A 12,565-nucleotide genomic window follows, 5' to 3' on the forward strand; every position below is an offset into this window, starting at 1 on the left:
TCACATCCAAACAGAGAAATCGACCAAAATAGCTAGGTAAATAAAAATAATAATAACAATAATAAATGAAGGTAATATATATATATATATATATATATATATATATATATATATATATATATATATATATATATATATATATATATATAAAATGTCCAAGGTTTTGTGTTTTTTGTATTTTTGTTTTTTTTCCCTCCTGCCCTGGCACAGTAAACATTGGGGTCATTCGAAAAGGAATTCACTTGCCCTATGCGATATGGGGTTTCTTCATCCTTGGAGTATACTGTCATGGGATCAGCTCTAGTCTTTGCTCAGGATCATTACTCTCCCGGTGGTGGGTTTTTTTTGTTTGTTTGTTTTTTTGGTGTGTGGAAGACTTCTGCTCTGTCCAGGGTGATACAATCAGAGCTCTGTGTTTAGAGGTCTCAGTATCTGTACAGATCCTGAGGTGGGACTTATGGTGAAGTCAGTCTTTGTGAATCTAGAGGTTCTGTTACCTCAGTGCCATTTTAATCTGTCTTCTGTGGTTGGTGATCTTGGTCTTTGCCCTGAACCTAGGATGGCATCTAGGATAGCGTCTTTCTTTGTGCTTCCAGAAGCCCCTTTCCGTTACAATTGTCTCTGCCGGACCTTTGGAACTGGGGATCATGCTTATTGTGCAGGTCTTAGTTCAAACCCTAGACTAGGGCTTTTTTATTGGTCCCAAGATGTATACAGTCTGGTCGTGGTTCTCGTATCCAGTCATCTGTAAAACACGATCTTGGCTTTTGGACCTACCAAAGGGTGCCACGTCTTCTGGTTTTGTCTTGTCGTTAGCTGGTGAGGTAGAAACTGCTCTAAGGTCAAGTTGTTCACATTTTCCTCATTGTCGGGATATCATGTTAGAGCTGGCCCTTGTTGTTGACCCTGCAGTAATAAGGCTGTCCCAGATGGAGTTTGTTTCTTGCAGCTGTTGTGAAGAGCTGTGCCGTTTCTATGTCTGGGATCCAGGGTTCAAGGCTGGTTGAATGGTATCTAATCACCTGAGGTCCAAGTTGATTCCACATGACATATTTTCAAGGTAGGAGATAACTCTGTATTGTAAACAACTATGAGTTCCTATCTCTAGTAGATAAGAGCTCTTTTTTTTATATATGTAAGATTTCCCCTTTATTTAGTGTGCCTTTGCAGAGGGAAGTGGTGCTCCATTATATTGTCGGTGTATTTGGGTTGGACAGAGTGGGTAACAGAAATAGGTCGCATACCCAAAAACGATTATAAAAAAAAAAAGGAAATAAAAGTGTATGTGCCCACAAATGTATATGTAGGGCAAACATTTAAAAAAAATAAATAAATTAAAAAAAAAAGAAATAAAATGAGTTAGCGAAGTTTTTAAAGGACCAAAGTGGTGCAAAAGACTACTTTACATTTGGGGGAGAACAGGTAAAGAGGTGGTGTATTACAGGTCTTATGCCTATGTTGAAAGTACGGTTTTTCCCGTTGTCTTTTGGATTTTTCTTGTGGTGTGTGGGTTCCCAGGCATCTTCCAATCACACCCCCTGACCTTCTTCAGATTGGTAAAAATTTGTGGCAGGGAAGTCTTGGAAGAGTTCTTGCATTGGGGATACTATTGGACCTAAGTCCGGTTTCAGGAAACAGTCCACGTTAGGGGGAGATGGTAGGGAGGGTCTCGTAGCATGAGTCCACAGGGAAGTTGGCTGTCTTTTCTTGCAGGAGACGAGGTGTGGGATGGGCTGGGTGTCCCCTCGCCTGGGTGCTGGGTACTTGTTCGTTGGGTAGGAGGTCGATCTTGATGCCTAAAAGATTAAGGACTGAGGGTGGAGAGTTTTAATATGGTGGGAGATCTGGATGGGATTGAAGGGTGATGGGATAGTTGGATTTCCGGGGGGGAGAAAGGGGAAGGTATATGGGAGGGGTATGAAGGAAGAGAAAAGAGAAAATACCGTAGAAAGAAAGGGAGAAGAGAAAGGGGAAAAAGTAAAGAGAAGAATAGAAGAGAAAAAAAGAAAAAAGTAGCGAGAAGAAAGGAGAGAATAGCAAGGGAATGCTGGTTTGGTTGAATGTGTTCGATGACTAGAGCCTGTAGTTTAGGTCTGTACGTCGCAGGTACTGCTTTGGTGGTCTGACTGGTCCCGTGCTTCAATTCCTAAAAGAAGGTTTAACCTAGAGATAAAGTGTATGTTAAAGAGTTTACTCGTGGCCATCTCGTAGTGCAATCAAGGTATGGTATCTCGTGTGGTATCCCGAGTTGCCATCTTAGTTTGTCCGCCCTTTGTATCTAAGGGTGCCTGTGGACAGAAAAGCTGAGAGGTTATTTAAAATATAGCAAGGTAAAGGGATTAAAACGTAGTGTTATGGTATGTTGCCATTGCAGTCCGTGATTTCCCGTGGTGTTCTATACTTGTGTTCCTGTTTACGATCTCTAAGGGATTATTGTGGGCTTTTGTTGTGGGAGTCTGATTACATACCTGTTCTCTCTATGTTGCTGTTTCTGTTGTTGCTGTTTTCTTTGTGGTATAATGTGCAGTCAAGAGTTTGCGTTGTTCCTTTTTCATGTATTTTGGACACTGCTCCCACGTATATGTTGACTATTACAGTGTTCGGAGTTTCTACCCTGTTAAACCCTGTTGTATGATTGTTAGGTATTAGTTGTGTGTAAAATATATGTTCTAGGTGTTTCAGAATAGTGCTACCATTCTGTGTTTATCTTTTGTCTTCTGACTTACTTCGTTTAACATAACATGATCTAGGTCCATCCACGTTGCTGCAAAGTCTGTGATTGTATCATTTCTAACTGCCATGTAATATTCCATTGTGTATATGTACCACATCTTAATGATCCATTCGTCCGTTGTTGGACATCTAGGTTGGTTCCAAGATTTGGCTATTATACTGAGTGGTGCGATAAATAGTGGGGTGCATACGTATTTTGGAATGAATGTCCTTCCATCTTGTGGGTATATGCCTAGGAGAGCAATTGCTGGGTCAAATGGCAGCTCAATTCTGAGTACTTTGAGCACTCTCCAGACTTTCCTCCATAGGTGCTGGACTAGGGGGCATTCCCACCAGCAGTGGATGAGAGTTCCTTTCATACCGCATCCCCGCCAACAAAGGTTGTTTCCATTATTTTTGATGTGAGCCATCCTCACTGGTGTAAGGTGGTATCTCATTGTTGTCTTGATTTGGATCTCCCTGATGATGAGTGAAGGTGAGCATGTTTTCATGTGTTTGTTGGCCATCCTTCTGTCTTCCTCAGAGAAGTGTCTATTCATTTCATCTTCCCATTTTTTTATATCTTTGTTTGGTTTTGGGGGGCTCAGCTTTCTGAGTGCTTTGTATGTTCTAGATATCAGCCCTTTATCTGATATGTCGAGTGAAAAGATTTTTCCCATTATGTTAGCTGTCTTCTTGCGTTAAGTAAGGTTTCTTTTGCCATGCAGAAGCTTTTTAGTTTGATGTAGTCCCATTTGTTTATATTTGATGCTAACGTTCTTGCCATTGGTGCTCCATTCTCAAAGACCTTTTTGATATATAGGTCTTCGAGTGTTCTGCCTATTTTATTCTCGATAAACTTTATGGATTCGGGTCTGATTTCAAGGTCTTTGATCCATTTTGAGTTGATTTTTGTATAAGGAGTAAGGTATGGGTTGATTTTCACTTTCGTACATGTGGTTTTCCAGTTGTACCAACACCATTTGTTGAATAGGCTCTCCTTGTTCCACTTCAGATTCTTGCCTCTTTTATCAAATATTAGTTGGCTATATACCTGGGGGTTTATGTCTGGAAATTCTGTTCTGACCCACTGGTCTGAGGTTCTGTCTCTGTTCCAGTACCATGCTGTTTTGATTACTATGGCTTTATAGTATAGTTTCAAGTTAGGTAAGGAGATGCCTCCCAGCTTCTTGTTTTTCAGTATTTGTTTGGCTATCCTGGGTCTTTTGTGGTTCCAGATGAATTTTGTGAATGATTGTTCTAATTCTTTAAAGAATTGTGTCTGGATTTGGATAGGGATTGCATTAAATCTATATAGGAGTTTGGGTAGGATAGTCATTTTGATTATGTTAATTCTACCTATCCATGAGCATGGGATGTTCTTCCATTTCTTTAGATCATCTTCAATTTCTTTCTGAAGTGTTTTGAAGTTTCCCTGGTATAGGTCTTTCACTTCTCTTGTAAGGTTGATTCCTAGATACTTGATATTTTTTGAAACTATCTTAAATGGAATTGTATTTTTAATCTCTCTCTCCTCAACTTCATTGTTTGTATATAGAAACGCTACTGTCTTTTGTGTATTGACTTTGTAACCAGCCACTTTGCTGTATTGGTTAATTGTTTCTAGGAGTTTTACTGTGGACTCTTTAGGGTTTTCGATGTATATCATCATATCGTCGGCAAATAGAGATAGCTTGTGTTCCTCTTTCCCAATTTGAATTCCTTTGATTTCCTTCTCTTGTCGGATTGCTATTGCTAGGACTTCTAAGGTTATATTGAATAAGAGTGGAGAGAGTGGACAGCCTTGCCTAGTTCCTGATCTTAGTGGGAATGCTTCTAGTTTCTCACCATTGAGTATAATGTTGGCTGTAGGTTTTTCATATATGGCTGTAACTATCTTGAGGAAGGTTCCTTCTAACCCTATTTTGCTGAGTGTCTTTAACATGAAAGGATGTTGGATTTTGTCAAACGCCTTCTCTGCATCGATTGATATGATCATGTGGTTTTTGTCCTTCATGTTGTTGATGTGGTGTATAATGTTGATTGATTTGCATATGTTGAACCAACCTTGCATTCCTGGGATGAATCCCACTTGATCGTGATGTATGATCTTTTTGATGAAGTGCTGGATTCGGTTTGCTAATATTTTATTGAGTATCTTTGCATCTATGTTCATTAGTGAGATTGGTCTGTAGTTTTCTTTTTTGGTGGTGTCTTTGCCTTCTTTGGGAATGAGTGTGATATTAGCCTCATAAAAGGAGTTGGGGAGGATTCCTGTTTTTTCTATGGTTTGGAAGTGCCTATGGAAAAGTGGTAGTAACTCTTCTTGAAATGCTTGATAGAATTCACCTGTAAATCCATCTGGGCCTGGGCTTTTGTTCTTAGGGAGTTTTTTAATTACATCTTCAATTTCCTCTGAGGTGATTGGTCTGTTTAGGATTTCTAGATCTTCCTTTTCCAGTCTTGGAAGAGGGTGTTTTTCCAAGAATCTATCGATTTCTACTGGGTTCTCTAGCCTAGTTGAGTATAGTTGTTCATAATATGATCTCATGATATGTTGTATTTCTTGGGGTTCTGTTGTAATATCTCCCATTTCATTTGTGATCCTACTGATTTGGGTGTTTTCCCTCTTTTTTTTGGTGAGTTTTGCCAGTGGTTTGTCTATCTTGTTTATTTTTTCGAAAAACCAACTCCTGGTCTCATTGATTTTTTTGTATTGTTTTCTTAGTTTCTATGTTGTTTATTTCTGCTCTGGTTTTTATTATTTCTTGCCTTCTGGATGTGGTTGGATTTCTCTGTTGCTGTTGTTCCAATTCTTTGAGGTGATCTTTTAAACTGTTGGTTTTGTTATTTTCCTGTTTCTTGACATAGGCCTGTATTGCTATGAGTTTCCCCCTAATTACTGCTTTTGCTGTGTCCCATAAATTTTGACATGTTGTCTCTTCATTGCCATTTGTCTCAAGGAATCTTTTTATTTCTTCCTTGAGTTGTTCTTTGATCCAGCTGTTGTTGAGCAGCATGTTGTTTAATCTCCAGGTATTAGTTTTTCTCCATTGCTTCTTCTTGACCTAAATTTTGAGCTCTGTTGCATAGTGATCTGAGAGGGTACTTCTAATGATCCTTACCTTTGTGGTCTTATATAGGTTGGCTTTGTATCGTAAGACATGGTCTATTCTGGAGAAGGTTCCATGTGGGCTTGAGAAGAATGTGTATTCTGCTTTCTGGGGGTGGAGGGCTCTATATAAGTCTATTAGCCCTAAATCTTCTAATTTTTCATTCAGAGCTCTTATTTCTTTGCTATTTTTATGTTTGGTGGATCTGTCCATTGGTGATAGTGGAATATTGAGGTCCCCTACTATTATCACATTTCCCTTCATGTGTTTCTCCAGGTTTTCCAGTAGTTGCCTCACATATTTTGCTGGCTCTACATTAGGTGCATAGATATTGACCAGGGTTAGTGTTTCTTGATCTAATGTTCCCCTGATCAGTAAGTAGTGACCCTCTTTGTCTCTGATCACTTTCTTGAGGTTGAATGCAATTTGGTCTGATATAAGAATGGCTGTCCCTGCTCTTTTTTGTTTTCCATTGGCCTGAATAATTACTTTCCAACCTTTTATTCTAAGCCTGTGCTTATCCTGCATCTGTAGGTGTGTTTCTTGCAGACAGCAGAAGTCCGGTTTATTTTTCCTAATCCAGTTCTGTACTATGTGTCTTTTAATTGGAGAGTTTAGTCCGTTAACATTTAGGGAGATTATTGAGAGAGAGAGGATTGTTATGTAGTTGTGTTGTGTAGGGTGGTTTTTGTTACAATCGGGGGTTTGGATTGTGTAATTTGTGTTTGAGTAAGTCATTTAGGATCGGTTTTGTTTGCACAAATAGTTCAAATTCGTTCTTGTTTGAGAATGTTTTTAGTCTATCTTCCCATATCAATGTAAGTTTTGCTGGGTATTGGACCCTAGGTTGGAAATTTCTTTCGTTCAGTCGTTTAAATATGTCATTCCACTGTCTTCTTGCTTGAATTATTTCGAATGGGAGATCTGGTTTGATTCTAATGTCCCTACCTTGGTACTTGAGGTTTCTTTTCTTCCTTATTGCTTTAAGGAGTTCCTCTTTCTCTTTGTTTTTTGCCAATTGGATTACCATGTGTCTTGGTGTTTGTTTATTAGGGTCTATCTTATTGGGAACTCTTTTTACTTCCTGTATTGGCATTGCAGTTTCCTTCCAGAGGGTGGGGGAGTTCTCCGCTATTATCTCTCTGACTACTTGTTCTTCCCCTTTCCCTATTTCCTCTCCTTCTGGTATACCCACAATTCTTAGATTGTTTCTTTTGTCCTTGTTCATTAGATACTGGACTTTTCCTTCCAGTGCTTTGCCTTTTATTTCTTTGTTGGTTTCTTGATCATTTTTTGTTTGCAGTTTTCCTTCGAGTTCTTCAATGTGTTTCTCCAATTCTGTGTTTCTGCTTGTAAGGCTTGTTACTTTGTCTTTTAATTCCTTCACTTCTTTTTGTATGGAATCTATCATGTTCTTTAACATTTCTTCTTTAATTTGGCTGATTCGCTCATCCATAGATTTCTTATACTCGATAGCTAGGGTTTCTCTCATTTCTTTTATTAATTCTTGCATTTCCTTCTTCATGGCTGCTTTTAGGTTTTCTTCACGTGGATCTGTGCGTTTAGGTGGACTTGGAAACTTGCAAGGGTTTGTCACCATATCTCCAGATATTAGTGTTCTCCTTGATTTACGCATATTTCTTTGTATTTAATGGTGTGTTTTAGAGTGCTGTGCTTCTATTTTTCGCCTGTTTTGATCCCCAGTGGTGTGGGAGTGGGTTCCCTCCTTGAGGGTGGTTCTAGAGGGACTTTTGGGTGAACTCGCTGGGGTTTGGTTCCTCCTGTGCTCTTTATGTGGCCTGGTTAGTTGTTTTCCCCTTTTGTTGGCAGCTAGTACTGGCCCTTTCCTGACCACAGTGGTGGGGGGCACTGTTGAGCCTAGCTCTTTCTCTTCTCTACTACCTGGAAGTCAGTCTTCCTCTTTATTCCTGTCAGCAGGTGTAGTTCTGCTCCTGGCCACACTGGTTGCGGGCGCTGTTGAGCCTGACTCTCTGTTCCTTCCCTTATCTGGGGGTCAATGAAGCTCTGCTCCTCCGAGTTTCCGCGGAAGAAATTCCCCCAGTCAAGCCCTCCCGGTAGCTGCTCTCAGCCCTTGGGGGGTCTCAGCTCCACTCTGGGGCTCGGGGCTAGTTTGCTCTAGGTTACCTAAAGGTCCAGGGGGCAGGCCCAAGCTCACCCAGTCTATTCGTCCCACCTGTCCCAGCGGGCAGGTGACTCCGGCCCACTAGGTACTAGGGAATGCCCTCCTCTGTCTACGCTCTGGTCGGGTGAGGTGAACTCTGGGGCCTGGAAATTGAGGCAATGGGTGGTGTGGTCTCTGTGCCAACAATCTGGCCTGTGCGGTGTTCTCCGAGTGCCCTGGTCGCTGGCGGGGTCAGGAGCGGGGGTCCCTACACCCCGGTTTGGAGCGGCTCTGGCCTCTGCAATCTATGTGGGGGGGTCGCGTGCAAGGTGGCGGACACAGATGTCTCCGGTCCTCCACGTGTGGGCGCCCCAGGAGAATGCACTCACCCTGGGCGCTGCGGGGTCAGGAGCGGGGGTCCCTACACCCCGGTTTGGAGCGGCTCCGGCCTCTGCAATCTATGGGGGGGGGGGTCACGCGCAAGTTGGCGGACGCGGATGTCTCTGGTCCTCCACGTGTGGGCGCCCCAGGAGAATGCACTCACCCTGGGCGCTGCGGGGTCAGGAGCGGGGGTCCCTACACCCCAGTTTGGAGCGGCTCCGGCCTCTGCAGTCTATGGGGGCTCAGCCTTTGCAGTCTATGGGGGGGGGGTCGCGCGCAAGGTGGCAGACGCGGATGTCTCCAGTCCTCCACATGTGGGCGACCCAGGAGAATGCCTCTTATGTCTTCTTACCTCTCATTTTCTATCTTCTGAAGAAATATCTCCTCAGTTTTCTCCTTCACATTAAAAATAGGATTATTTGCTTCTAATTATAGATTTTGAATTATTTGTATCTATTAAATACAAATATTGCATATAATATTTAAATATTAAATACATATATATTTTTAATTTTTCTACATTCTGTGGAATATAATTTTATTTCTTTTATTTTCATGGTCTGTTAATATCTTTATTTAAGCACCATGGTTACAAATATGTTTGCAATTGGGTTTCAGTCATAAAAAAGTACACCCCCTTCACCAATGATCATTTTATTTCTTTTGTGCTTTTTCTGAAATCTAAGACTTCTGCTTTTAATTAAATCTGTGTAATGCCTCTTTTCATCTTATGCTTTTGAAAGTTTATTTAAGAAATTGTTGCTTAGCATCAGGAGGGTTTATTTCTACATTTTATTGAAATGTTTTATAGTTTACATTTAGGTCTTTTATCTATTTGAAGTGAAGGAGGCATCCAAATTTATTCTTTGGCAGGTGGATATTCATTCAGTTGTCCCTGGGCCATTTGTCAAAAAAGATGTTTTCCAGCTAAATGTTCTTGGACATCTTGCTGAAAATAAATTAACCAGAAATGTAAATGTTGGCATTCATTTTTGAACTTGTGATTTATTCTATTCTATTATTTATGCCTTAGACTAGTCTATATTCTTGATTATCCTAGCTTTGAAATAAGAAAGTGTGATTTTTTTCAACATTTTTATAAAATTTATTTTTGTCTAGTTGGGGTACCTTATTTTTTTATATGAGCTTCAGAATTGGCATATTGGGGCCGGAACAATGGTGGAGTGGTAGGGCCTTTGCCTTGCACACGGCTGACCTAGGATGGACTGTGATTCAATTCACCAGAGTCCCATATGGGCCCCCAAACCAGGAGCGATTTCTGAGCACATAGCCAGGGTCAGTAACCCCTAAGTGTCACCGGGTGTAGCCCAAAAATAATAAAAAAAGAAATGGCTTATTAATTCCACAAAATATGTGATTGTGATTTTTATAGAGATTTTGTTAAGTCTATAAGCTAATCAGTGAACTATTAAAATAAATGTTACTTTAATTTTATATTAGTTTTTCCTACCATTTTACAACATTATGAAATTGATAGAATTTAACACCTCTTTTTATGTATAGGAGTCCTTTAGTCATTCTTTCACCAAAAAAAAAAAAAAACAACTTGTATTTCTTTTCTCTCTAGTGATCATTGTAATTTTCACTTAGGAGTTGGGTTTATTGCTTTTTCACAAATTTGTTTGCTTTAGTTACATCTATTCTTCATTTGAGTGAGACAATTTGGTATGTTTCTTCCACCTCCTGACTTATCTCATTGAGCAACATCATCTCCAGTTTCATTCACTTTGTCCCAAATGGTACAAAGCCATCTTTTTCTGATGGCAGAGCAAGTATTTCATTGAGTTTCCTTGCCCAGAATGGATGGGCATTTAAGGTTGGTTCTAAAATTGGACTATTTATAGTTCTACTGTTGAACATACAGATAAAAATATCTTTTTGAATTAACATTTTTATGTCTTTGGATGAAATAAAATTGGAAAACAATTGAAATAACCCAAAGTATATCTTCCAACCATAGTAAAATGAGATAAAATATTGGTTCTGGGGCCCGGAGAGATAGCACAGTGGCAGTTGCCTTGCAAGCAGCCGATCCAGGACCAAAGGTGGTTGGTTCGAATCCCGGTGTCCCATATGGTCCCCCGTGCCTGACAGGAGCTATTTCTGAGCAGACAGCCAGGAGTAACACCTGAGCACTGCCGGGTGTGGCCCAACCCCCCCCCCCCCAAATATTGGTTCTGATATATCTAGGAGATTCATGGATATATAAAAATCAGAAAACGTACATCTAAATAACTATTACATAAAATAAGATATCACAAAGGAAATTGGGAACTAATTTTAGGAGTAATACTAAAGAAAACACAAAATACCAAAATTTATTGAAAATCTAGCCTTCCAGATTCAGAAACACTTTTAAAATCACTGATTCTTTTATCCACCTGTCTTTAAGTCTTCATAGGAAATTCAAATGTTATGTACTGTTGTTATCAACCCTGGAATTTGTATTTCACCTCATATTATATATGTATGTATCTGTCATTGATATTCTCTATTTTTTTAAGACATAGTCCTCATGGTTGTCTTCCAGTTTTTAGATAGGGCTTTTGTGGTTCTTTGAACATATTGTAATATCTTTTTTTTTTTTTTTGGTTTTTGGGCCACACCCGTTTGATGCTCAGGGGTTACTCCTGGCTAAGTGCTCAGAAATTGCCCCTGGCTTGGGGGGACCATATGGGATGCCGGGGGCTTGAACCTTGATCCTTCCTTGGCTAGCACTTGCAAGGCAGACACCTTACCTCTAGCGCCACCTCGTCGGCCCCTTCATATTGTAATATCTTATTTAACTTTATTTGGTTGATGATTTCAACATTTGGGCTTTTAAATGCCATGTCTGTTGATTGCTTCTGTTCCTGTGCATGGGTGTTATTATTGTGTAGTTTTGCATGACTGCACATTTTTATTTTTGTGCAGCAAACTGATCTAATAAAGACTACTGTGGCCAGTCTAAAAATGTACTTTCCTTCCCTGCAGTGTCTGTTGTTGTGGTTGCTACTGTTTGTTTTTTTTATTGACTTTTTTTGGACAGACAAATTCTGTAAAATTGGGCTTGCCCCTGCCGTGTACCATTGTACTGCTTGGTTAGCTCAGAGGGTAACCAATGATGCCTGGGTGTTTTCTTTCATGGTTTGCCCCAGGAAGTTTGCTGTTTGCCTAGGTACTGAGTATGTATTGGGGCATCATCTTGCAAGCACAAGTTTTCCACCCGGTCTTAGCTGCTGGTTGTTCAAAGTCAGTCAGAGGTGAAAAATTGGGGACATTTCCTACCTTTTCTTGGCATATACGTAGGTCTGCTTGTGGACATGGCTTTATAGGCCCCAGGAATATGCCAGGTCTCCGTCATATCTCCTGTGAACATTTCATTTCCCAGGTCTTTGACCTTTATGGCCAATCTCTTGCATAGCACCAGTAGATATCTTAGGTAAATGTGCAGTTAAATAATTCCTGCTGAGTTTTTAAGTTATAAGCATTTAAACAATCTCCTTGGGGTTAGGTATTTTCCTCAGTCAATTTGTCCCAGCTTGCCTGATAGAAATTAACTCTTTGAATGTATCTTGTTAACGATGCTTCAAGACAGGTCAGAGGACATCTCAAAGAAGTTTAATCTCAGTCTGGTGTGTCCGAGATAAGGATTTATTTTGGAGGTTTCTACTGGTCAGGGGTTAGAAGGCATAGAATGATTCAAAATGTCATAAAACTCACCACTGTGACTAAAATTAAGCAAGTTAATATTTTTTTGGTTTTAGGGCCATACCTGGTGACGCTCAGGGGTTTCTAACCCTGGCTATGCGCTCAGAAATTGCTCCTGGCTTGGGGGACTATATGGGACGCTGGGGGATCGAACTGCAGTCTGTCCTAGGTTATCTGCGTGCAAGGCAAACGCTTTACCACTTGTGCCACCACTGTGGCCCAGCAAATTTATTTTTTAACACACTTTGAGTAAACATGTCCTTGAACTCTTGCAAGCTTCGGTCAGTTTCTGAATAAATGATATTGATAATTTCCCTTACTGTTTTCCATTAATTTCATAAAGACACTTTTTAGAGAATCTAACTTTCCTGTTACAAGGTCCTCTCTGCTATTTATTTATTTATTTATTTATTTATTTATTTATTTATTTATTTATTTATTTATTTATTTATGTTTTTTGGTCACACCTGGTGACACTCAGGTGTTACTCCTATCTATATGCTCAGAAATTGCTTCTGGCTCGGTG

General features: G+C 40.1%; 1 protein-coding gene across 1 annotated transcript in view; it reads left to right on the top strand.

Annotated features, from left to right (window-relative positions):
• The window catches only part of DNAH5 (dynein axonemal heavy chain 5), a 336,377-nt gene that overhangs the window by 120,962 nt on the left and 202,850 nt on the right, over window positions 1-12,565 (top strand). The window lies entirely within an intron of this gene.

Source organism: Suncus etruscus, chromosome 2, assembly GCF_024139225.1.
Source record: "Suncus etruscus isolate mSunEtr1 chromosome 2, mSunEtr1.pri.cur, whole genome shotgun sequence".
NCBI lineage: Eukaryota > Metazoa > Chordata > Mammalia > Eulipotyphla > Soricidae > Suncus > Suncus etruscus.